This window comes from Coturnix japonica, chromosome 4, assembly GCF_054131305.1.
Source record: "Coturnix japonica strain WE chromosome 4, WE-NBRP24, whole genome shotgun sequence".
NCBI classification, from domain to species: domain Eukaryota; kingdom Metazoa; phylum Chordata; class Aves; order Galliformes; family Phasianidae; genus Coturnix; species Coturnix japonica.
The window spans coordinates 44,979,830-44,992,042 of record NC_140666.1 but is presented as its reverse complement, the minus strand read 5'-3'; the positions used below and the strand labels follow the sequence as shown (position 1 = coordinate 44,992,042).

The 12,213-nt window shown below is 34.7% G+C and overlaps 1 long non-coding RNA gene across 1 annotated transcript in view; it reads left to right on the top strand.

Annotated features, from left to right (window-relative positions):
* LOC146761055 (uncharacterized) overlaps positions 1-11,907 on the top strand; it is a 370,373-nt gene extending 358,466 nt beyond the window's left edge. Inside the window, exon 7 of the long non-coding RNA XR_014945321.1 lies at positions 11,642-11,907. This is a non-coding gene — a long non-coding RNA (uncharacterized LOC146761055). The remainder of the gene's footprint in view (positions 1-11,641) is intronic.
* The last annotated feature ends 306 nt before the right edge of the window (positions 11,908-12,213 follow it).

Here is a 12,213-nt window from a genome sequence, read left to right as displayed (position 1 = left end):
GGAGAATATGAACACTGAAGGAAATACTAAGGGGTTGTTGAAGGTTTAATGACAGGAATGTGAACGTAGATAATTATCGTCTTTTCTCAGATGAAGTTATGACTGGTGTTATGTGTTGTCCTATGTAACATAATGCATGTAAGGAGTTTGCTTGACATAAGTCAAGACACGAAATAGAGCTTTTTGTGTTAATACTGATATTAACTAAATTTCAGTATTGTTATTGCATGCCTAGTTTGCTTTATGAAGTGCATTGCTTACAAATGAGCACATATGTTTCTTATGGAGGTTTTGACTCAGCAGTGACTCTGACTGGCTAGTATAAGACAGTGCATGAGTTTACCTACTTTTGTTCTGTTTCAAATTCTGGAAGGATAGAAGGCAACAGGCAGCCCATAATGGAAAGACTCAGCTTTGACTTGTGTAGTTTGGATGGGTCCTCACTGGCACATCAAATGATCTAATGTACTTAACTGTTTCAGCATTTCCATTATCAGTCAGGGTACCTTAGATATTGACTCTTAAAGGGTGGCAGCCTATAACTGCAAGACCAAAAACTGCAAACTATTTCCAGGGAAAGGAGTTTCCTTGAATGAGTTCAGGAGTTTAGCCAAACTGATGAACTAGAAACTTTCGAGACTGCCCATTCTGTTCCTAACCTACTTTCCCTATTTTGATAACAATCCTAGTATTGTGTACTCTTTCTAGTACACAATTGTACCTCTTCTGCCCTCAGCATCTATTCTTACATGATGTTTATTTTTGTCCCGTTACAAAACTGCATATTATATAAAATAGTTGACAATACCCTGAAAATTCAAGCCACTTATTTCAATTAGGAATTCCCTGCATTATTTGTGAATAAGTGTATTTTGCAAACTAATGGGCACACATATAATACAGTGATTAACTTTTTTTTTTTCTTTGAACTTCCTAAGATAAACATTAATAGATAAAACATTATTGAAGAAGTGTGAGGAGGAAAAAGCTTCTAAGTGGAGATGATGTAAGATTAGACATCCGTGATTAAAATAGAATAGTGCAGACTTTTAGAGAAGCTGTGTAATATATAGGTCTTTAGTAAAAATTAGAAAAAACAAAAATTAAAAAAAATGCTAGGTTTTCTATTCAGATGAATTCATAGTAAAATTCAATTTAAACACTGAATTGACTTTCAAATTAATTTTATATGGATTACCATATCGTATTCTTTAGCAAAAAATAAATATATCCATGTTAGGAAATTTTTTACCTCAAATCTTTAACTTCAGAATTGTTAAAAACAGCTGCACATTAACCACAGTTCTCATGAAACAAGTGTTACCTACTTTACCACTCTTGACCTTATCGTGTGGTAATTTTCTGGCTTTTACGATGTATTTTTTTTTAGGTTTTCAGATGTATTCCCAATTTCTTTCTAAGGTGCTTTTGCTGTCTTAAGTATTCTTTAAATGATGTACTTGTAGTACTTTCACTTTATATTTCATACGTTGATTGCTAGCTGAACTCTTGCCTTGATGTCTGAATTGTAAACAAAGCTATAAAAAGCTTTAGATTTAATTGCATCAGCTTCTAAAATGAGACAAGTTTTTGTATTGAAGAGATTTTGAATCTTTACTCTAAAAACTATAGACAAGATTTTCATAAATTTAAAAACAACTCAAATGCTATTTTTTTAGATGCCCCCCATTGAAAAGTCTTTGGATTACTAGTGATTTTCTTCCCCATGCTCTGCCAGCCTCATCAGCTCAGTACTTAATAGTTGTCAAGCCTATCAAGAACCTTGAAGAAACACATTCAGCCTTCAAAAAAGTGAAACATAATAAAGTAACAACAATGGCTTCCTTGGTTATGTCTTCAGAGCCATTCATAGTCAGAATTTCTACCTCTCCTAATGTTTTTATTACTGTTTTCTTGAAATTCTTCTATCACATTTACTCTCCCACTGTACACCAGCATTTTCAATGAGACCAGCTACCTGTGTGGCAGCATTTTCTATGAGAAGCATAGAATCAAAATTGTGTATGTGGGAAGAGGACATGTAGAAATGACCTGCCTTAACTTCCTACTCATAGCAGGGTTGATTGCAGTACGTTGTGCAGTTGGGTATTCCCATATTTCTGAGGATGGATATTGTGCGTTGTCTTTAGGGCCTGTTTCAAGGATAGCTGTCTCATGTTTCTCCTGTTCATCTCTGAGAAGAACTTGGAATAAACTTCTGTTTCCTCCCACTATGTAGTTTTAAACATCAGTAGGATCTTCTGTTAGCTTTAAGTCTGGATGAACTTGTTTCAATCAGCTTCTTGTATGTTACCCCCCCTGGTCATCTTAATAACCTACGATTTTATTTCCTTCAGGATGTCTTTCTTATACTGGACAGTCCGTAGCAGATCATAGTACTCAGTTGATAATATTCAGCAAGCTTGTGTCAAAGGAAAAAAATATTATGATCTGAAGTAACCTCAGAAACACTATCATACCATAAAACATTTATATAAACACTGAGAAGTTACAGTATGCGATTCTTCTGTGAGGTTCAAAGTTTTGTAGCTGAATATCTTTTGAAAACCACAGTTTTAAAGAGAACTCAGAGCTATTCAATATAGGTGAAGAGAAAGAATAACAGATTCTCCTTATACATACTTTGCTATTAGTCTGCTTTTTATCTGACTTCAGCTCCCAGCCATTGAACTTTGTTTTGTGTTTTTCTTCTAATACAGGAATTCTAAACTTTCTAGTTGGTTTAGAAATAAGAAATTAAGCTATAAAGGATTTAATTCAATGTATTATAGACCTAGTTGGCATTTTAGGTGTCTAATGGTGAGGAATAGGTATGAATTACTTTCAAAGCTTACATTCTTCTTGCTCATGTGCTACTTAGAATATCACTATTGCAGTATCAGCAGCCTTCCATTTGTCAGCGTTCATTTGGATCCTGTATTTTGGCTTATCAACTGTAGGCAAGCTACCTGGCTTTTACTTGAAGCTAATCCTTTCTCCTTGATCACTCATGATGAAACCAGCACACACAAGTGATCAGTTTGTGGTATCAGTACACTAGTTTTGTTTTTCAGACAAATTCTTTAATGTATTTTTTCATTTTGACTGTACTTTCGGGAAGGTTATTCTGGAAACATGCTCAGTTGCCCTGTTGTTACATCCCCCTAAAAACTTTCTTCTGTGATGCTTACGGAAATGTGATAGTAGTTAGCTGTATGCCGGCTAAACCTGACATTTCAACTCAAATGCGCTCAGTTGGAGTAGGTTAGAGGTTACTTATACCCACAGCTCACCCTCTTGAAGCAGGATTTCTTGCTACCTTTTCTGACCTGAGAGCTACGCCTCCCAGATGAACCAGAGTATTACAAGAGCTAGTTGCTTCGCGGGATTAGAGTTCCAGAGAGAAAGAGGCTGCTCTTAAGAGTAATTTTTTGACAACTAAATTTATTTTTCTTTGGAGGAAGTTTATTATTTCCCATTGGCTGTAGAGGAATTCAGAATAAGCCACCTTTTTTATTTTTAGGTGTTAAAGGTATTACAGTGCATATCCTAACCTCGGTACGCTCTCCTGAACCGTATAATATTTTATTAACTCTTTCTTAACCTTTTGGTTGCTTGTAGAAAATGGCTATTTCTAAAGTCATTCCTTACTGTGACTAGGAGAAATTCTCTGTGTCAGAATGCACTGTATGGGATGTCTGGGACTTATTATAAAGTCATACAGAGTAAAAATGTTCCGTCCTAGGTGTTCCAAGGAACAGAAATCAAAAGTGGGAAAGTCAGGTATAAAATTGGCAGAAAAAGTTTGGGGGGGAAAGAGAATTTCAAAGTAGCAAACAGATGGAACTCGGATTTGGAGAGTTTCAACTCTCTGTCAATTATATCAAATATTTTTAGAGCAACCACAGTAATTTGCATCAAGTCTCAAATAATAGAAGGAAATCAGCTGTAAAAGTGCATGATTTATTTTAATGCAGTATATCCAAGTTGGTAGGGAGTGGTGTCAAGGTATAATGCAAATTCATGAAACAGTTATGCAATACTTTTGAAGTGGTATTTGTGTTTAATGTAGTCTGATAACACTAAGCTCTTAAAATAATTAAGTTGAGGCGATTCATTGCAGATGTGAACTTTTGTTGCTGCATATGTTAATAAAAGCACCAGGAACAGGCATCAGATCATGTCAAAGTATGCAAAATTCTTCAGTGTAGTGTGCAAGGAGACTCTGGCTGCTAAATGCTTTGAGTTTAAAGACTACCGATTTGTTACAGAATTTTTTCTCCTTGCAGCTTCTCTGAAATTATACTGTACAGGGAAAAACATCTAAATAATAGTTTCATATACAAAGTATTTTCTCATTTTGAGCATAATCTGCAGTCATGCTCTGTATGACTTACAAGTGTATCATGTTTGTGTGTTGTTTTACATTCAGGTGTATCAATTAACTTTAAAAACAAGCAGGAAAAAAAAAACACATAGGCACAATTAACTAGCCACAGTGAAGGAAAATAAATCTAATTACATTTACTAAGGAAATCCTAGTTAAAGATTTTCTCTCACGTTTGTTAAAAAATAACAGTTACTTTATTATTTTTTCAAAGAAGCACAGCACTTCAACTTGTAGTGCAGGTCATTTCTAGCAAATACAGTATGCAGAGGTCTCACAAGTATGTGCTTGAGAACTACCTGCAAGTTGTTTTAATATAGTGATCAAGTTAAATCTTGGTGTGTTTCTTTATTATTATTATTTTTAATTAGGTCACAATTTGTCTTCTTACACTTTTGTTATATGCTCCCGAAATGAACTTTTCTTGTCATAGAGGTTCTGGAAGAATAAAATACCTGCATAACAATAGAAAAGTGTGATTTCCTTTATTTGAATTATTAAATCTGGAGCAGTTCCAACTGTTCAGTTGCCACAACATATGTTCAGTGTTCAAGAATCTGTAAGATCTGTAATTGATCACCGTGGACATGAGTGCAACTTCCTGCAAGTGAAGTTTTGTTTGTGAATTTCTAACTTGCTCATTTTTTTTTTTTTTTGTACTGATATTCTCCCGACATACAGGAATGTTCAGTCTTGTACAGTTCTTCATTTCTAGGATATCCATTTCCTTTTTAGTTCTCAAACACCCTGCATATGCAAGTCTGTACATTCATTTGGGTGTTCAAGAGCACTGTGAGCTAGATTGACTCAGAGCATCCCTAGTTTTTCCTTCCTATTATGAGGGAGAAAATGCAGAAAAGCACTAAAATATTTTTTAGGCATAATTTTTTTATCTGATTAGTTCCTCTTTTTATAGTATTTGTTTGAGTGCAGATGAGGCAGCCAATTTCTAATAATAAGAAAGACAGGTAAAGCTTTCAGATTTGTGTATGGTCAAGTTCCTGGGCTTGAAAAACCCTCTCAAGGTATTCTGACACTTGGCAGCCTGTTTTAGCTCCTTGCAGAAGTTCTTCCAGCCTTGCCCTATGTATATAGGTAGGAATCATTCTTCTGCTTTCTCCTAGAATGCTTTCCTTCAGCAGAAATGTTTTTTACATTTATTTAGGAGTTAAAAGTAACATTCTCTGACTGTGGTGTTAGGAAGAACACCTAAAGGAGAGGACTATTGACTCTCAGGACTCTTATCAGGAATTTTCCTTTGAAGCAAAAAATCAAGGAAGTTAATTATCACTCTAATTCAGCTGGACCACTTTAAAATACTATCAACTTTTTGTACTGTGTATCAAACACGCTAGAAATCCCTGTAGTTCCAACAAAGAAAGAAATTTAAAAATACACAACTTACCGGTGTTAAGATTAAGGAATTCACTTTGAAGAAGTAGAGTGAGATATTATTAACCACTAAATAGCGATAGACCCATCAAGTTATATTTTTCATTTTTTTTCCCTTTTTCTGTTAGACCTGAGCTTCAGAAAGTGTTGAGTAGCATTTGTGAGAAAATACAAATCTGTATCTGCTGTAGCACAGATAGGAAGAAAGGATGCAGCACCCCCTAAAACAGTGACTTATAAGAAAAGCGGAATCATTTCTGGGTTTTCTTTATTTTCAAAAGGAAAAATGTTATTTCCTGACCAACTGTTAACAGAAATTCTATGAAAGAAGCAGAACCATTGTGCTTGTCCACTGGTAGTTCGCTTATAGAAGCAATGTGTTTTGTAGTCACTTGTTACTTCATTGTTATTGTCCACAGAAGTCCCTGACAGCCACTTACTCAGAATGCGCTATACAAAGGAGAAAATAAAGAAAGAAGTAACTGTATTAAATTTGTCTAGCCTTTAAATAAACTTGCCATTTTCCCTACAATCTGTCACAAAGTAATTGTTTTGCTATCTGGCTGTAGCAAATTTTAGCAGCAAGAAACTCATTATTTAAAGGGCTTTTAAATTTCACATTTTATCTCATTCAACAGTAATCTTTCAAATTCTGTTCCTTTATTCTGCTAATACCACATACTAAATTGGTAGCAATGTGTGATTTCTCATTTGGGCTGGTGTTCAATGCTGTAGCCCAACATGCTCTCCGTTTTGTTTCTGTGGTGTTTTTAGCATAGTATTCTTGAAGACTTCTAATACAGATTGTCTCAGAGAGCCAAGTGTATCTCACTTAGGAACAGAGCTGTGCTGAACAGATAAATTTTGTGCTGGAGTTTGAAACGTTTGATTTTAGCCTACACGCGCTTTATCTCATTCTTTCAACAGGGAAGGAGGAAAATCTGTGTTGCTCTGGAATGAACCAGGACAACTGTATTTGAGGGTACCTGCATCAGGAAGATGGGCTAGGAGATTCATTATTGTGTCATAGTTAAACAATAGCCACCGCCAAATTAGGCTTTTTGGCGCTTTCTGATTCTTTAAATGAATCATGTAGTGATTTTAAGATGTGCATAGCATGATACGTATTATGTCCATCTGGAACAAATAAAGTAGATAAAGCTTTAGGTTAATGTGTGGATGTCTGTATAGAGCTGAAAAGCACAGATCCCTTCTCTAGTATTTTGCACGCTCACAAGATGAGCCTAAATCCACTTCTGCATCCATTTAGTACTCTGTCTGCATTGGTCTACTTTAGAATTGATGTATCTTAAGATATTAAAAGGAAATACCCCTGATTCCTAGGGTGTCAGGACTTCTAGTGTTGTGTTATTTAAGGAAGTTGCATTTGTTAGAAACTTTCCTAGAGAGCTTCTGTAACTTCTGGTGATGGAAGGGAATTTATTTCATCTAACAGGGTAGTGTTGTCAGCACAATTTATTATAAGAATTTATTATAATACTCTATAGGTATCTTCTGCAAAGCAGTTGAGCAACCTTGAAGTTGCTTACTGTGTTTCCTGTTAAACATTTGCATGACTAAGGACAACTTAAATGAAACTTTGCCATTTTTTATCATTTAATGCAGTTCTCTCTGTATGTGTTGACAGTGTTATTGGTATAACTTTCCAACAAATACTCAAACCTTCTTAAGCAATATATTACCTAATAAGGACTTTTCTTGCATTGTTATTGGAGATTAGAAAGACTAGAGGTTTTTTGTTTGTTTGTTTGTTTGTTTTTGTTTTTTTTTGTTTTTTGTGGTTGTTTTTTTTTTCAGGGGCTGTGGGTTTCATACCTTTTCTCATAATTAGTGGTGGGCCATCATCTCTATGACAGTCCCAGTTAAAAAGATTTATTTCAAGATTTTGACCTTTTCCTCCTCTCTGCAATGGGTCCATTTAAATACTTTAAATTAGTTCTGTGATAACTTAGTTTGCAAAATGTACAAAACAGAAAGATATGAACACATTTTGCAGCTGCTTAAGTCTATAAGAGGGTGTGTGGTAATCAGATTTGTTGGTGCTCTTTAAGCAAAATGTACATCTGACCTTAGTTTAGGTGGAAAGTACTGATTTGATTTTATACTGAGATATATATATATATATTTTATTTTATTTTTTATTTTTATTTATTTATTTTTTTTCCTGTGAAAATGTGTTTTAAACAAATGATCTGATGTTATTGTAAGAGCACACTGACCAACCAGACCTCTTGGGGGTGACCTTGAGGACTGTGGAGGAACCGACAAAGTGCTGGGATAACATGAATGCCCCAAATGAGTGGACGAATTAACATTCCAAGGCAACATCATCTTGAGGTTTAAAGCTATTAATCAAAAGTGATAACCTTGTGCCTTTTCCGTACACTATATACTTTTTGTGGCAAATGAAATTCAGAGCTCCTCTGCAGAAAAGAACCATTTTTATTCAGATTTATCTAAGCCATCTGCAGGAGTTTATTTGTCACCTTAATTAGTGAAAAACAAGCTATCAATAAAGCATAATATACTTAGAACCTAAACTAGTATGTACATCCTGCAAATGTTTAGATGCTCTATTAGGTGATTGTTCATATAGTTTATGATTAAGCAATATACATTTGAACATGCATGTGTAATGAAGCTGTGAAACCTAAGGCAAAATATGCTGCAGCATCAGCCCTTCAAGGTGACTTTCTTTCACGCTTTGGTGCTTCTTGCATTTCCATTCGTCTATGTGCCATATCTCGCTTCATATCCAGCTGGATTACATAGAAATTGATCGTGATTTTTAAGATAGAGCCAAAACTCCCAGGAGATCGCCTTTATGCAAATAACATTCTCTGGAGGAGTGAATAGATGCTTAGAATAAAGGAAAAGTGGATAATTACCTGTTGGGTGGTAAATAATCATATGCCTAAAAGGCGACAGAAAAATGAGCACTGCGTGTGTTTGTCTTTGATATTTTTGCCTTTGATATAATTTAGAATTCTCGGTGTAGTACTTAATATTTAGAGACAAAATGTCATTTTACAGGCAGAAGAACTTAATCCGGTTATATTTTCTTGCTCTGTTTTTCATCCTTCGTTTGTTTTCCAGATCTGTTTGTATATTGTATCTCTGTAAATGTGGATTTATGGTTTTATCATTTTTTTGTTTGTTGTTTTAAGTAAAACATATGTACTTCAAATTTAAGGCAGTGAGAGATTCAAAAACCCTGCCTGTCAGATAGCATCTGTTTGGGTTTTGGTTTGCTTTTCCAAGAGGCGGAGCCAGTCACAAATGATTTTCATTTTGATTCTTAAAAAAAAAAAAAAAAAAAAATAATGCAAATGCAAATTAAAAATACCATATGGGTACTGCCTTTTTTTCTATTTAATGACAAATTTGAGAAGTTTAAAATGGCTCTATAAATTTTTGTCCTTTGTAGAAGTACTCGGAGGATTTTTCTACACGTAAATCACTTGCATTGTACTTGCATACTGTACTTTTTTATTGTGAGATGGGGTTTCAAATAGATTCTGCTATATGTATGACAGTTTTAGCCTCAGAAAACACTGTTGCTCTCTCTGTGGACCATCACCTTCAAGTGACTGTGCCCGTGTGTATGGAGTAGCATTATTAGAAAGTGCAAATAGAAATGCAATTTCTGAGATGACTCAAATGAATTTAACAGGTTGCACTGGAAAATATAGGCAGTTGCTTGATATGTGTCTGTTTTGCTGTACACACCTAATACGTGCGTATGCATACATACACAGAGATATGTATTACTACTTGGATTATTTTCATTTTGAGTGGATTATTTCTGAGCTTGAAATTAAACAAACATGTACTACTTGGCAGGATCAGAAGCCTGCCTGCTTCTTACAGAAGATTATTAATAAAATATTTATGAAAACAAGTTTCAGTCATTTGGATAATTTCTAGACAGATCGGACTTACTTGTCTGTAGTCTTCTTAGGAAAGGAAAAAGAAGTTTGTTATTTAAAAACTTCTGTGTTTCAGCTTTGGAATTCATGACTGCTCTTGTACCCTGCTTTCAGAATTAATGAAACACCAATTAGGTTATTGTGTCACGTTATAAACAACTTGGGTTACCTTTCCTATAGACTGATATAATTTTTAAAAGAAAATAAGGTGCAGTATAGTTTCTACCTTGCAAGGTATCAGAAACGGTGTTTATTAGTTCTATTACAGTTACCAGAGGACAAAGAACAGAGATAGCTAGAGTAAAAATCGAGCAACTTTCTGTATGTCATCAGTTTGTGCAAATTTTTCTCCTATTGATAAATGTTACATTATGGATAATTATATTCTACTAATGTGCTGCTCAGTGTGAGAAGACTAACATAGCATGACCCTCACACTTCCAGTTCTTTTAGACCAAATGTTGGAAGGTACAAAGATATCTTACTGATTGTATTGCTGACAGAAAAGAAAATTACAAATACGTTGTGATAGATGACTTCTTTCATCCACAGTATCATGTGGCTGTAATAAAATGAGACACATAGGAATATATATATTATTAATTTATTCTTCATAAATATTCACCAAATATTCAAGGGAATTATTCATATGCAATAAAGGGAACTTCACAGACCTGCTTCACTGTGTGATTTAGTTATGTGACGGGACCACCTTCTTTGACATGTGGCTAAAATCACATGTATCTGGGTCACTGAGCACACTGTTGACATGTACCATATAATGATTCAGAAGTTCTTTGAGCCCCATCAAAAAAGCTCATTTGTCCTCATTTCTGCAGTTCCACCGTTACTGGCTGATATCTGAAATTCTGTACATACCTCTTAAAGGCATTCAGTCCCCATCTTTATTCTATTCCATTTGCCTTTCCTTTTTAATCACATCTTTGCTTACAAATGTTCGGACAATGAGAAATGTAGTTAAAAATAAGGATAAGGCAGTTCCTGCTTTCCAGACCTCCATTGGCTGATCTGAAAGGCTACAGCCTTGAAATCTATCTGCAGTGTTTGTCTACAGTACTTTTCATTGCTTTTTCTGTGAGGGAGCCAAGATGTGATAAGACTGAAAAAGAAAAAGAAAAAAACAAACAAACAGGAGGAGAAAAAAAACAAACAAAAACCAGTTTTAAGATATCTTTTTAATCCTTGTTTAGAGATTACTTTTAAAGAAGGTATTTTCTCCAATCTCAGGAGATACTCTAGTGTAACTCCTGCTAAAATTTATTTTAGAAAACATGTTGTTTGTAGAGATTGTAAATGCAAGGCTAATGCAGAAATTCAAACTATTGATACGCAGAATAGTGCAATTGCAATGTATTTTAGTCAAACCTTGCCTTTTGGAGATAAAAAGCAGTGTCTAAGCTTGATTTTTTCCTGAGTGTTTTCTTATTTAAGCCTAGTCTTTCACTATTTGGTATTGTGATTTAGCGAAAGTAATCTTTTGCCACTAAAAAGGTCATTTCTTAGTTTCTCAAATATCTTGTTATGAGGAGCATTAAGCTTATCCTATTTTTTAAATAATGCATAAGAATTTCATAGATAGTTTATCTACAAATTATACGTATTAACCAAAACTGGCCATTTTATAATGGGAAATGTTAGGATCCCAGGCATAAAAGGTATGTATTGGTATTCTCAGTTTCAGACTAGAAAAATTAGATTCAACAGCTGAGTTTCTGTACCTTGCAAATAATAATATAATATTAATATAATAATATAATATATTAATAGGTATATAATATAATAATATAATATATTAATATTAATATAATAATATTAATGAGAAAATAATGGTTATAAATATATTTAGCTTCTATAGGTTCTAAATAGTTCTTTTTTCCTCTCATCTTCACAGCTGGTTAAGCCCCTGTTTATAACCATGTTGGGAGAACTGTGGGCAACTTGGATGTGTCTTGAGAGCCAGAGGGAATTGGCCTTATCAAACTTAAGTCTATTACTTCTAGACCACTTTGGAGCTCTGGCAGCAGGACCAGAAATATAATCAGAGGGAGCAGAAGGCAGTCCTTGTCCTGCCTGCTGTGGTGCCGTGGTGGAGCTGATCCTTGCTGGTAGAGCGACTGGCAGTACTGGGAACAGCTCTGCTGTTCTTGATATCGAATGGTGAGTGTGAGCTGTGAAAGGGGTGCATCTAAGGTGCTTGTTTGCTTTGCTTTCTGTGGCCATGCTGAGCAAGTGAGCTTATTAACAAGTCTTTTCATGGGAAGTTCAAAAGTGGCAGGAATTTGCCTGATGCATCTGGATGTTAAGAGAACAAACAGAACTACTGTATGCATAATATAAGCAGCCAGCAGATTTTGTCCTTGTTACACGAATGCTATTAAACACCAACTGGTTTTGTTATTTTGAAACTATTGTAGAAATTCTTGCATGTTGTTTGCAGTTTCTTTTGTGTTCAAAGGTGAACAT